A 14,501-nucleotide genomic window follows, 5' to 3' on the forward strand; every position below is an offset into this window, starting at 1 on the left:
ATGACATTTTTTGCACAATGTTCAGTGTGGGAAATTATAATTTTCCTTGGAGATAAGAAATACATATGGGACTGGAGTGAATCAAAGCTTCATGATAATTAAAAAAAAAAAAAACCATTTAGTTATTTCTTGTTATGTGCCAAGTTCTGTTGAGGCTAAAAAGACAAAACCCTTGTCTATCTAATCTTGTGGTCTTGTGGAGAATCACTGTCTTGGGATTTGAGAAGAATGGAAGAAACTGCATAAAATGCCTACTATGTATTCTGTGTAAAAAGCTCTTGACTGTAATTAAAGCCAAAATATGTTTTCAAGTGTGATTTTTAATTTCATTTTATATCCCTTCACTAACTGGACTTGATTTATAAAACAGTGAAATAGAATGATTTTCTCCTTGACATAGCTCTGGATTGACTGTTTTCTGGAATCTGGTAAAATGGTATATACGAGCATACAGCATTACAGAGAGGAATATTTTAACACAATCAAGATTTTTTTTGTCAATTACATTGTTACCTCTTTTTTGTATATTTAATTATTGTGTCTTTTGCAATATATAAAGTTTTTAAGTGCATCTAAATTTCAGTAGCAATTTTTAACTCCTTTCTTGGACTTTACTATAAATAAACAACTACTGGATATAGGCCAAAAAATTGAAAGCAGGAATGTGAACAGATATTTGTACACCATATTCATAACAACATTGGTAACAATAACCAAAAAGTGGAAAAAACCCAAGCGTCCATCTGCAGATGAATGGGTAAACAACATGTGGTGTACACATACAATGGAATATTGTGTGGCTTTCGCAAAAGGAAATTCTGACAAATACTACAATATGGATAAACTTTGAAGACATTATATAGGTAACAAAAAGTGAGTCACAAATACTGTGGGATTCCACTTACATGACACATTTAGAGTAGTCAAATTTATAAAAACAAATTAGAATTACAGTTGCCAGATGTCAGGGTAAGGTAGGGGAATAAGGAATTACTGTCTAATACATTTTTCAAGATGAAAAAAATTCTGCTTAGAATTGTCTTGGCTTTGTGGGCTCTTTTTTGGTTCCATATGAAATTTAAGGTGTTTTTTTTTCCAATTCTTTGAAGAAAGTCAATGGTATCTTGGTGGAGATAGCACTGAATCTATAGTTTACTTTGGGCTGTATGGTCATTTTCATGATATTGATTCTTCCTAACCATGAACATGAAATGTTTTTCCATTTTTTGTGTGTCCTCTTTTATTTCTTTGAGCAGTGGTTTATAGTTCTCCTTGAGGAGATCCTTCACATTCCTTGTAAGTTGTATTTCTAGATATTTAATTCTGTTTGTAGCAATTGCGAATAGGAGTTCAGTCATGATTTGGCTCTGTCTGTTCTTGGTATATAGGAATGCTTGTGATTTTTGCACATTAATTTTGTATCCTGAGTCTTTGCTGAAGTTGCTTATCAGCTTAAGGAGATTTTCGGCTGATATAATGGGATCTTCTAAATATACAATTATGTCGTCTGCAAATAGAGACAATTTGACTTCCTCTTTATCCGTTTGAATACCCTTTATTTCTTTCTCTTGCCTGATTGCCCTGGCCAGAACTTCCAATATTATGTTGAATAGGAGTGGGAACCATCATTCTCAGCAAACTAACACAAGAACAGAAAAACAAACACCATATGTTCTCACTCATAAGTTGGAATTGAACAATGAGAACACATGGCCACAGGGAGGGGAACATCACATACCAGGGCCTGTCAGGGTTGGGGGCTAGGGGAGAGAAAACATTAGGCAAAATACCTAACGTAGGTGACAGGGTGGTGGATGCAGCCAACCACCATGGCATGTGTATACCTATGCATTGAACCTGCATGTTCTGCACGTGTACCCCAGAACTTAAAGTACAATAAAAAAAAAAAAAAAGAAAGAAAGAAAAGCCAGGTGCGGTAGCTCACGCCTGTAATCTTAGCACTTTGGGAGGCCGAGGTGGGTGGATTGCCTGAGCTCAGGAGTTTGAGAGCAGCCTGGGCAACATGGTGAAACCCCATCTCTACTAAAATACAAAAAATTACCCAGGCGTGGTGACACATCTATAGTCCCAGCTACTTGGAGGCTGAAGCAGGAGAATTGCTTGAACCTGAGAGACAGAGGCTGCATTGAGCTGAGATTGCGCCATTGCACTTCAGCCTGGGCAACAGAGCGAGACTGCATCTTCATTAAAAAAAAAAACAAAATTCTGGAGCTGAATGGTGGTAATGGTAGCACAACAGTGTGAATGTATTTAATATCGTTGAACTATACACTTTAAAATGCTAAAAATACTAAATTTATTTTTATATATTTTACCAAAAATTTTAAAAATAAAAACACACCAATTGAAACAAACAAAGATATAAACAATGAATAGGAATTCATTTAGAAGTGTGAGACATAAAAGGCTCACTATTACTCTCCCATTAGACTAAAATTGAGTTTTGAATAAGACCTCTGAGAAAAAGATTTTAATATTCGCTAACTCTTCTATCTTTGATTCTAGACAGGTTAAAATGAACCTTAGGTCCATAATCTGATATTATATTAAACTTTAAAGAGACATATACAATGATGATAGTTATTTTTAAGTTAATCACTTAAAATATTTTGCAAATCTCAGTAACCAGAACAAATTACAGTGAAATATAAAAATAAATACTTAGCTGTATTTGATGTTAAAACCTTTACTTCTGTAATTTTCCTCCAGATATTTTTATCCATTGACAGGTGTGAATTAAACTTAACTTGAAAAATTTAGTGGCTGTTTCTACAGATATCAGCTAACTTGTTCATATTAACTTAATAGTTTTTAATCAAGTATAGATGAGTTATTTAACTAAATTAATCAGAACATGTTGAGAAAGACAGGCATATAATTAGAAGCCAAAACTAGATTTCTCTAAGCCCAGCTGTCAGCTGGAATTTAACTTTGGTGGAAACCAGAAGAGAATAAGTTTGTACTCACTTGATATAAGATATATGGAATTGTGACTCATTTGTCTTTATTTTACTGTTAAAATCTGTAGAAGAATGGAATATATATTGTCCCCCTATAGGTATATGTTGTATTCTAAGTCCCCGAACAGGCCAGCCAAAAAGTCTGTTCATCAGGAAAAAGAGACCTCTAAACCTATGTCAACCAGGAACTTGTGCGTTAGAAACATTACTAGGATGTTTCCAATGCACAAGTTCCTGGGTGACATAAGTATAACATGGATAGGGATTTAAGAGAGGTAGGAGTCTCCATATGGGGTGATGGGGTGAGGTGGACTGAGCTTGACTATGATTGTGCACATTTTGAGGTGTAATAGTGTAGAACTGGTAGACACAACTAGGGGAAAGTTTTAAAATGAACCTTGAAGATTAAATAGTTGTTTGATAAGCCTAATTGAGCAATCTATTGTTCTGCAAAAAAGCTACTATTTTGATGAGACTTAAGTAGTTATTAGTTGGAAAAATAGATTTTCAGAACGTTCTTGAAACAAAAAGTTACATGCAATTTCATCTTCCTAGGACAGATGTTTCTTGAATAATAATAAAGTCATGAAAACATAGACATAAGGTTTGTGGCTGTACACAGTTCATTTATTAAGCAATTCTTGCCATTAGAATTTCTTTCAATAAACTTGAAGTTCTATCTTCTAATTAGCTAATTACCATGACAGTTGTCATTACCAATAGAGATTATTTAATAAGAGCTGTACCAGCCATGTATATTGAGTCATTTTAACCACATGAAAGTCTGAAAAGCACTCTAAAACTGGACACAGAATTGTCTCACAGACTTTGTCATGGTTCTACCGATAGATTTATTTATTATTTTCATGGAATAATATCATAAAACACTGAACAAGTCAAAAAAGGTTTGTATCTAAGGTTTGTATCACCCCATTAAAATGTTTGTCTATAGATAATTAAAAATTAAGAATTATCTTTGTTTATAGCTTAAAAAAAATGAATTTCCTTTTCCCCAGGCTGAAAACTGAAGACAGGTAGGTGGCAGGAAGTAGGTGTAATATAAATCTTCAGTTTTTATTTTAAGCAGTGAGCGACTGCACCTCAGTGATACATAACTTGATGTTGGGTACAGTGGTACCTGTGGCAACTTAGACAATGTTTATTTAAAGGCTTATAGATAGCTGTGACCCCTTCTCTTTCTTCTGTTCTATGTTCAGAGCTATAGTGATATATTAGGTTCTCCTTGGCATAGCAAAAGCTTTAAAAAACCTAGTTGTATTTTTTTCAGTCAGAGTTTGAATGCCTTTATAAAACAAAACAAAACAAAACAAAACAAAACAAAACAAAATCTCTCCTGGCCATTTATCTTCCTGCAGTTTGAATTGCATGGTTCCTTTTCAATTTCTTTCCATTGCCTGCTCTTGACAGTGCATGAAGGGAGAACGTATTTCTCTCAGATCTTGTTATTAATATTTTTACTCAAATTAGCTTAAGTATACAGCTGGAGTATACCAGTGATTTAAACACAATATATAAATATTACATATTATAATTATAATGTTTATATATATAAACACATATAAATGCAATATACATGTATTATATAGGTGTTTATACACATAAATTATATAAATTATGTCTATATGTGTGTTTTTATATATAAATGCATATGTGTGTACTCTGCATGTTAATATATAAACACACATAGACATGTATTATGTATTATACATATTATGTATTATACATATGTTACATGTCTATGTGTGTGTTTTTATATTATGTATTTTATATCTATATGTACGTTTATATATATCTTGTACCTATATGTGGGTTTATATATATATTTTATCTATAGTTTATATACTACATATGTAGTTTGTTTACATATAGTGTGTATACACATATATACAACATATAAATATACTAAATAATATATAACTATAAATATATTTATATAAACACACACTATATAATACACAAACATACACACATAGAAAATAAGTTGAGAGTTTGAGGGAATAGTTTAGATTAAATAATGGAAGCCAACATGCTCCTCATTTTCCCTAACATCTATGTCTCTCATGTTTGGCTTATCCAATCTGTGTGAGTGTAATCACATGGAACATTAAGTTCTAAATTCTGAAAATTGTTATAAATATTAAAAAATTATGATATGGAAAAACTGAATGGCCCACACTTTCCATTCATTCATTCATTCATTTTTAACATTCTGCAACAGAGTAAAGAAGCACTTTTATATATAACTGGAAAAATTGAAAGTAAAATTCACTGTAACAATGAATGTATGATTTTAAAAATAGCAAAATTTTATTTCATTATCTATTCAACCACTTCATTCAGCCATATATTTTATATGTGAGAATGTATTTATTTTTAGTGCACAGGAACACTGTTTCTTGGTATCTTTTTGTTTTTTAGCTGTTGATGGTGGAATGGGAGCAGTTCATCAGCTTAGCAGTTTAAGATTCAAAAGATCGGAACTCCAATTCCAGATTTGTCATTACCAGGTATGAGATTGGGTAAGTTATTTATCTTCTTTGAGTTACCATTTTCTCACCTGGGAACTTGGAAAGCTGTATCTATTTTAGGGTGGAGTTGTCACTTTAAAATGAGGCAGTGCTAGTACTGTTTTCTCTGTCTTGTCCATCTTGGCTGTAGTACAATGCCTGGTGTGTAGTAGGCACTCAGTTAATGTTGAATTGCAGAAAAAGACATGCATATGGCCAGCATACTTGGAAGCTTTCCCATAGCAGACTGGGAAAACTTGGTCAAATGTCAGAGAGAGAGAAGGGTTTCAGAGCTTGCATCTTATGATTCTTATATTTAACTGATGATGAAAGTGAAGTCCAGAGAAATCAAGATTTTTCTCAAAAATTCACCTGGTCAGTGGCAGGGGTGAAACCCTTTAACATTAATCACATAACTTGTCTCCCAGTGCCTCAGCGGGTGCCTTTTACATTAATCACATGACAAGGTAATCCGTAAGTCTGTGTTTTAATTATAGAAGTCACTATGATGCTACTAAAAAAAACATTGGTAACAAGTGTTTTTCTAATTACTTAATGAATTCCAAATGATATTTACATTATATGAAGACTCCACTTACCCAGGACCTTGTTTAGTTATTGAGTCAGACACGTTTACTGAGTATCAGCCGTGAGTGCACAACATTGTGGTAGGCCCAGGGAATACACAGAAGAAAACACAAACCTTCAAGTGGACAGAGATGTAAACAACTGTCTTCAGCAAATCTGAGAAATGTTTCTAAAAGACGTAAGGATGAGGTACAGGTGGGGTTAGGGAGCTGAGGTCAGATTGCGAAAGAGAAATAGGGATCTTCCTGGTAGATAGAGCAAAGGACGACATGTCAGAAGACAGAAAAATACGTTAATGTAAAATATTGAGTACACTAACCAATTTTGGTTGAATGGAGCTTCGCCTTCAGATCTAACAGTGAGGTAAGAAGCTGTTAAGGTCCACAGAGGTAGGTTCTTGGAGGGCGTAGTATACTAGGCCAAGGAGTTTGAACTTTATATAGGTGTTATGTTTCAGCACGTTTATTTCCATAGTTCAATTGTAGAAAATAACTATCAAGTTATCTAACAAATTTTGAACAATGTAGTTGTCTATATGTTTAACAAATATTTATGCATTTGCTATTTTAACTAAATCTTTCCACAACTCACAGGACTCATAGGGAAAAATTAATAGTCTAAGGAGAGAAAAAAAGCTATTTATATATTAACATTTGACCTAAGGTACCACTATTAGTGACCACTGGAAAAACTTTTGTCAGACAAGCATTAAACATGACGAAAGTGTGCATTATTCAATGAAATATAACTATGCAAGAAAATCCTTGTTTTTAAGTAGTAAGGTATATAGGTAAACACATTAAAATGTTCTATTCTTTTTGGGGTGAGGGGGAAGGGGATATTCTCTATACATGTTATGCCCTCAATCTGTAGCAATCATGACCCAGCAATAGCAAATAGGCATATAATGTAAGGTCTGTCAGGTGAAATGGCACAAATACTGTTGCATTCCTTTAAATCCACGGTGCATGTGGCTTTCTCCCCGTTTTCTACTCTGCAAAGGCGATTATAAAAACCAATTTCCTGTCATTATTTAAATTAATATTCTTTTCTGATATGTGGCTGAAGTGGCACCCAGGAGTTTGTTGCCTAAGGAAAAACATTTGAGAATTAATGACATCTTTGTCTAGCATAAAGGTAACTGAAAAGCAAACTTGTTTACATAAAGATGGACATTTTTAAGGGAAGAAAAACATCAAGCAGTGATAAAAACAGATGCATCTGTTCCTTATTTTTCTTTCTGAATGTGTTTTATCCGCCAGTTTCAACAAAGAAGAGATATTTTGCAAGTATGTTTCTCCCTCCTGAACAGGACTTTAACTGGCTTATGTAGAAACACTAGCAATGAGAAAAACATTATCTGGGCTTCAAAAAGGGTCAGAAACCCAAGATGGTTTTTTAAGTCATCTGTCTTTTAAAGTCTGGATTTAGATTAACGATGAGTAGATAAACTCAAATAAGCCTTACTGAGCGTCACCTGTACCTTTAGAAAAATGCACATGAGAAAAAAGAATATATAATTATACTGTTTCAAATGTGGATTTAATCTGATAGTGTTGTTAAAATGACATGTAATCTACATTTTTTTCAATAAATCTAAAATTGCATTATTTTGGATGAGTTAGAATCTCAAAGTTCACCCATTTCTGAGTCTTGCCTGGCCATAATAACCACTCCAAAATAATACTGAGCTGTGATCTTATTTTTTGTTTCCCTGCTCCATTTCTGGGTCAATTTATTTTATCAAGCCCTTTATTCCTTTGAGTCTGTTTTCTGGCTCTGGCAGTTGAGGCAAAGGAGCCTGTTACCAACAGGAGTGTGCTGCTGGATGTTTGGAGACTGGGATTGTAGGAAGCAAGATGCTGTCTTAATTTTCCTCCACTGGAGTAGAGGGAATGTTACTTTAATCGCTGAAAGTCCTGCAGCCGTGGGAGTCAGGAAACCAGACCAGTCATGCCATTATCCCCCCGTCCCTTAAAGCTTCATCTCTCTGATTCCAACATGCCCTGGGTAAATCTCCTGATAAAGTTACCATAAGGATGGCATGAAATATTATGTAAGCATTCTTAAACATTACCCATTTGCTTGATACAACATTATGATAAAGGGTAAAAAGAAGCCCGTAGCAGCATTTCCAAATATACTCGGAGGGTTCTTCCTAAGAACTATGGGTTGGAAGCGTTCGGCACACAAACAATGATAAAAGCAGAACCAAGGTATTTATTGCCCAAAGACAAGAAGTAAAGGCATGAAAAAGCCCAGATTCAGATTTTTGGTTTCACTCTTAGAAGAACTGGGTAACTTTTAATGAAAAAGTTGGTTCAACAAACTTTTGCTCTCTAGAAATGAATCTGGGTTTAGGGAAGTGCTCTCAATCCAGCTTAACCCTTCTTTATTTCTTGGGTTTCAAGATGCTAGTTACACTTCAGTGCAGGAGCTGTGGAGTGCTGAAAAAGTGATTTCATTCATTCTTTGAACAATAAACATTTACACTTTGCTAAATGTGATCTTTCATGTGCGTCTTTACCATGTATAAACCAATAGCTGATGTTAACAAGATTTGGATTAGGTTTTTGCAGATGTAATACAATCAGAGGTAGATAGTGCTTGTACAGACTTTCTGAAGCATGGTACCATGCAGTAATTGAAGTATACTCTTTAAATTTGCAGTTTTATGTGAAAAACATCTCCAAACTCATGTATTTTGAAAGCAAGGATGGTGACTGGGGAATGGAAGAGGAGCGGGGGGAAGTTGCAAATAATTTGAAAAAGAACAAAAGTTTGTTTGTGATTTGGTTCCTGCCAATTTGGTTAATGTCTCAACTTTTGAAAAACACATTGAAACCTAAAGAAAAAAGCAGTCATGAGGAATGAAAGAAGAGGAAATGGTTATCTACCAAGTGTAAAGCACATTTTCCTTGGTGCTGAATTTTAGCTTGGAATGAATCTTTATGACCACATTATAACCCTCTGAAAATAGAGTTTACTGGAAGTACTGAAACTGTCTTAAATGTATTTTACTGGTAAATGTGCTCCTGGAATGATTTTTGTAAAGGTAAAGATATTAATTTTATGCAATCTATATGTATGTGTGTTTTAAAACATTTGAGGGGTTACTTATTTTCAGCATAACTACCACATAATCAAAGATGGAACAGAATGATTTGAAGAGTCTTTAAAGAAGAAATTACACATGCTTTCTATCAAAGGTTCTGCATAATTCATTTATTCTAATCCTGTGATTCAGTTAGCTCCTTACAATCTAGGCACCAGGGAAGATAGATCAGTCTGGAATGATTCCAGAATTTCCTCCTCAGAGCCCAATACCCATTTCATTTCTGATGAGGGTATTCAATCAAAGTATGAAAATTATCCATACATAATTCCTTTTCCCATAAAGAAGCATGTGGTTCTAACAATTGATTTGAGTATTTAGAAACAACACAAATGGATTTTTCCACTAAACAATATTGTCTTTATAGAGTGATACTTAAAAGAATAATAAAATGTTATCTGCATAGCAGTATTTTAACACAGGGTTTTCTATTTTCAGACATGTAATAAAGTTCAATTAAAGCTAGAAGAAAAATAGTATCTCCCATAGTAGTCACCATATTTTTGTTTTGTTTTAAGGCAGTTTAGACTAATTGAGCTATGTCACTATGGGGAAAAGCTTCCAAACTTTCTTCATGTTCTCTTCTTTGGCTGCCAAGACAATAAATGCCAACTGAGAAAAAGTATAGGCCAGGAGGAAGTCATAAACAGTTCTTGTAGGAACTTTTAAAGCAAATTCGTATTTTGGACATTTCTGAATTTGGATACAGAGGGAAGGATAAAAGAAAGGAGGAGGGAGAGGGGAGGGAAAGGGAGGGGAGGATGAGTGGGAGAGAGAAAAATGAAGAAAAAAGAGAAATCCACTAAGAAGACTAGAAAAGTGTGATTAAATATGAGGTCACGGCAAAAGGAAAAGCAAATCCTTTTTGATAGATGTTTTGAGTAGAATATGGTCCCATGTAACTCTTCCATTATCGTGCCACACCCTGTTTTGGTTTTGTTCTGGGCAACACACTGTGATGGCATAGTGACACATGTCCAAAGACAGTAATCTAGATGATGAGGTGTCTGAAGATGGTAGCTGAGGAACTATGGAAAAGAAATTACTCAAGTTCATGAAGATTTAGTAATGAAATAATAGGTTGGTGCAAATGTTATTGTGGTTTTTGCCATTAAAGGTTGTAGTAAGGGCTGGGCACCGTGGCTCATGCCTGTAATCCCTGTACTTTAGGACGCTTTGGTGGGCAGATCGCCTGAGGTCAGGAGTTCAAGACCAGCCTGGCCAACATGGTGAAATGCTGTCTCTACTAAAAATACAAAAATTAGCCAAGTGTGGTGGTGGGCACCTATAATCCCAGCTACTCGGGAGGCTGAGGCAGAGAAATCACTTGAATCTGGGAGGAGGAGGTTGCAGTGAGATGAGATCCTGCCACTGCACTCCAGCTTGGGTGAGAGAGCAAGACTCCATTTAAAAAAAAAAAAAAAAAACAAAAAGCTTTTGTTAGAACCTCAATTACTGGCCGAGTGTGTGGCTCACACTTGTACTCCCAGCACTTTGGGAGGCTGAGGTGGGTGGATCGTGAGGTCAAGAGATTGAGACCATCCTGGCCAATATGGTGAAACCCTGTTTCTACTAAAATATACAAAAATAAGCTGAGTGTGGTGGCGCGCATCTGTAGTCGCAGCTACTCAGGAGGCTGAGGCAGGAGAATTGCGTGAACCCAGGAGGCGGAGGTTGCAGTGAGCTGAGATCCCGTCACTGCGCTCCAGCCTGGTGCCTGGTGACAGAGCCAGACTCTGTCTCAAAAAAAAAAAAAAAAAAAAAAAAAAAAAAAAAAACCCTCAATGACTTGTTAACCAACCTAATATAATACCATCTTTAAGTATTTTTTAAAATAGAATTTATCCTGGGTGACTCTGAGGAGGAACTATGGGGAATATTGGATCTAAATAGACCAGACAGATTTATCCTCAAAATAGGCAGAAACTATAAGAATTAGAGTTCTTTGAAGATGGAATATATTACTTAAGGAACTAATGATTTAGTTTCTTGTTGCTGGAGAGTTTGAGAAACTGAGTGACTTACTAAGAATTAGGTAATCATGTGGAGGGCAGAAGTGGATACTAGCAATTCTTTCTGATGGTAACAACCTATGATTTTACATATTTACTGGGCACTGACTATAAGTCTTTCTGATTGTGACAACCTTGTATCTTTGAGGTATCTGTGCTTGCAGATTCTTTTGTGGGGAGATTACGTCAGGCACTGACATGTTCTGAGTCATTGACCATCTCATGCTAAGTGCTTGAAACTGGCATGAAACGGAACATGTCTCTGGCATGTAAGGAGCAGGTGTTTTGCCCTTTGCAGAAAATCACTGAGGGAAACCTAGAGTATCTTTTCATCCCTCCTCCTACTCTGCTATGGGAGAATGGTGAATGTTAAGATAACACTAGGAAGAAAAGAAATGCTCTTGTGAATTATAATAAAGGATTTTTGAATGCTAGGAATATCTGGGTCACTAGCTCAGACTGTTTTAGTTATTGCTTGGTTTTCTAGATGTCAAGCCTACCTCTTGTAAAGCTGGAACTCAGTAGGTCAGTTCAGTTTTGATGTAGTTTGCTCTCTGGTATGTGAGCAAATGAGTTTGTAGTAACCGTTTGTTCCCTTGATGAATAGGGTTGGTATGAGAATTTGTATTTGCAGATAAGATTTCTCTTCTGGCTTATTGTAGTTACTTAATATTTTCTGTTTCCTTTGTTTTATATTATTACTACCCAGCCACACAAGCTAAAAACAAAACAAGTATCTCACTGTTACAGTGGACCTCTACATTGGCTATGTTTTCTTTTAACTTGGGTATTTTTTACGTGCTTTGGTATAAGATTCCGACACACCTAGAATCTCTGGGGATGGAAGCTCAAGAATTAGTATCACTCTCTCCAGCTGATTCTAACATACGGTGTCAAGATTCACTGTTGTAAATTATTGGATGTATAATAAATAAAGCCAACTACCTAACTATAGAAAAAAATGATTGTTTGACTTACTGTAAAATTATCTAGGGATAGCTGATCATTAATTTTGGTCAGTGCAAGAAACTGGAATTGACAGAAGAACAAGCAGAATGATTTTCTAGTTTCTTTTTTTTTCTAGGTTATTTACATATAAAAATGAATAGCAGTGATGGCTTTCCTTCCTCGAACATGATAAAATAAACAAGAATGTTTCAATATATGAAGTCGATTCTATTGGTATTAGTAATATGTTGGGGTAGTTTCTGAGGTTGGCCAAGAGAAAATGCTTCATATGGAGGTATAGTTCTCTCAACAGACGTACAGAAATAGACCCCGAAATAGTAACTCAGGACCACTTGTTAGTGTGTGTCAGGAAAGTGTCCTGAGGAGGATAACAATTTCCCTCTAGTCACTGTGACTTTGTCACTTATCTTGGCCCCTAAATAGCTAGAAAGGTTTGTAATATAACACAGGGTGTTTACTCGTTGAAAAGCAACAGTTTTGTGATAGAGATGTGCTCTTAATACTGAAAGCCAGAAGTTGGTTTTATGTTTCGTTTCTTATTTAAAGATAATATAGAATGTGTTAATAATCAACTAGACTATCAATAGTGAAACAGTTACTATTGGAAATAAACATGACAACATGTGATTGTATGTGATTGTGTAATATTTAGATAATTGATTTATGATAGTTATTCATATATCAGACTGTGATACCCTTTTATTTTTTATTTGTATATTTTCTATTTTAAGTACTTTTATTTCTCTCTCTCTCTCAATTTTGTTTTTAAAGTAAGAAAGTTGTCTGCCTTCTTTGCCTGCATCTGTGTGTACCCTTGCCCTCTTCTTGACCAAATAATGGGGCTTGCTACTAGACATGGATAATGAGGGGTACAGATTTCCTGGTTTGAAGCAGGCTCCCTGTGGAATTTCTTTGAACTACAGAAACCCTGCTACTTGCTATGACTTTCTTGTTTTTACCAGTTTGGCGCAAACGCTGCCTTTCAATGCAACTACATGTTCAAAGCAAAACATAAAATTGTGTTAGTTTAAAGGACTCATTAATTTCCTTTGTACTGCAAATCCTTGCATTAACAAATGCAGCGTGCTGATTCTATATTCAAACTTATTCCATTTTGGTTGCTATTAACTTCAAAGGAAACCTGAAAAAAGCGTATAAGAAAATTAAATTCTTGTGTTGAAAAATTAATACATTACTGACAACTGACCCACTTTTTAGTTTCTGTTTTATGAAATTTTAAAGTTTTTCTATTTGTAAGACAGATCTGTGGTTAAACTTGTTCCACGGTAGTTCTTCCTTAAAGATTAACCCCTCCACCCTATGGAGTCATTGTCATTCTATGGATTCTTGCTTGTTGTACAGTTTTAAAAATATCTCTTAAGATCTCTAATTTCCATCCTGATGTGTGTGTGTATGTGTGTGTGTGCATGTATGGATGTGGTTTATGTATTAAACACAAAGATATTTGATCCCTAAAATGATATAATAGAAGCAAAAATTAGTTCATTCAAGGAATAAGGTTTTAGTTTATATTGCTGCTGTTAATCTATTACTTTAGAAAATTAGTTAACATTTTACCTTATGAGGAATTATATGTTTAAATAATGCGTCTGAACCTCTATGACTTAAATATTAATAAAAAATATATAAGTATAAATATATGTATAAATCAATATTATCTCTTCTTGATATAAGTAACCAAGTGAAGAATTTTGAAAAATAAATTAATATAGTTCACCTAAAATTCTTATAACACTAATGAATAAATGTGCTAACAGTTTTTCCCTTTCTATGATTAAAACTGTTTTTTCACCATGACAAATGCTAAGCAAGATTAAAGGAAATGCAGTTGCTAGGTGATATTACTAATTCTCTCACTTAATACTAAGCAGAAAATTTAAATCCTAAGATGGTATGACAGTTCTTGAAGGATACCCGTATCTAGCATAAAATACACATCAGTTTCTTAGGATGTCTTTCTTTGTAGGATTACAAAATAAATAAAAGTTGTCATTGTTGTTCCATATTTGTGTAAACAAATGAGCAAACAAACAAGATACACGTAGGCAAACACTCAAATTTTGGTAACAGTTTTTCTTTGTTATCTCTCATGTTGATCTCAACAAAGTTGAAGCTCATTGTCTATGTTTTTGAAGTCATTTCTTTTGAATATTGGTACATCCTTCCTAAACCCAAGTTTCTCCGCAATTATTTTGGGGGTAAGGGACATAATGAGAAGACACTGTAAGATAGGAAAGGTTTTTCTCCTTTAAAAGAACAGAGGCTTTGCACTAATGGGTCAGAGGAT

General features: G+C 34.6%; 1 protein-coding gene across 1 annotated transcript in view; it reads left to right on the plus strand.

The window, feature by feature from the left end:
* The window catches only part of LOC141580586 (uncharacterized), an 862,829-nt gene that overhangs the window by 649,069 nt on the left and 199,259 nt on the right, over positions 1 to 14,501 (plus strand). Inside the window, exon 14 of the mRNA XM_074382346.1 lies at positions 5,421 to 5,509. The gene's annotated coding sequence lies outside the window, so the exon portion shown is untranslated. The remainder of the gene's footprint in view (positions 1 to 5,420; positions 5,510 to 14,501) is intronic.

The sequence above is a fragment of the Saimiri boliviensis genome, chromosome 1 (genome assembly GCF_048565385.1).
Source record: "Saimiri boliviensis isolate mSaiBol1 chromosome 1, mSaiBol1.pri, whole genome shotgun sequence".
In the NCBI taxonomy this organism is placed as follows: domain Eukaryota; kingdom Metazoa; phylum Chordata; class Mammalia; order Primates; family Cebidae; genus Saimiri; species Saimiri boliviensis.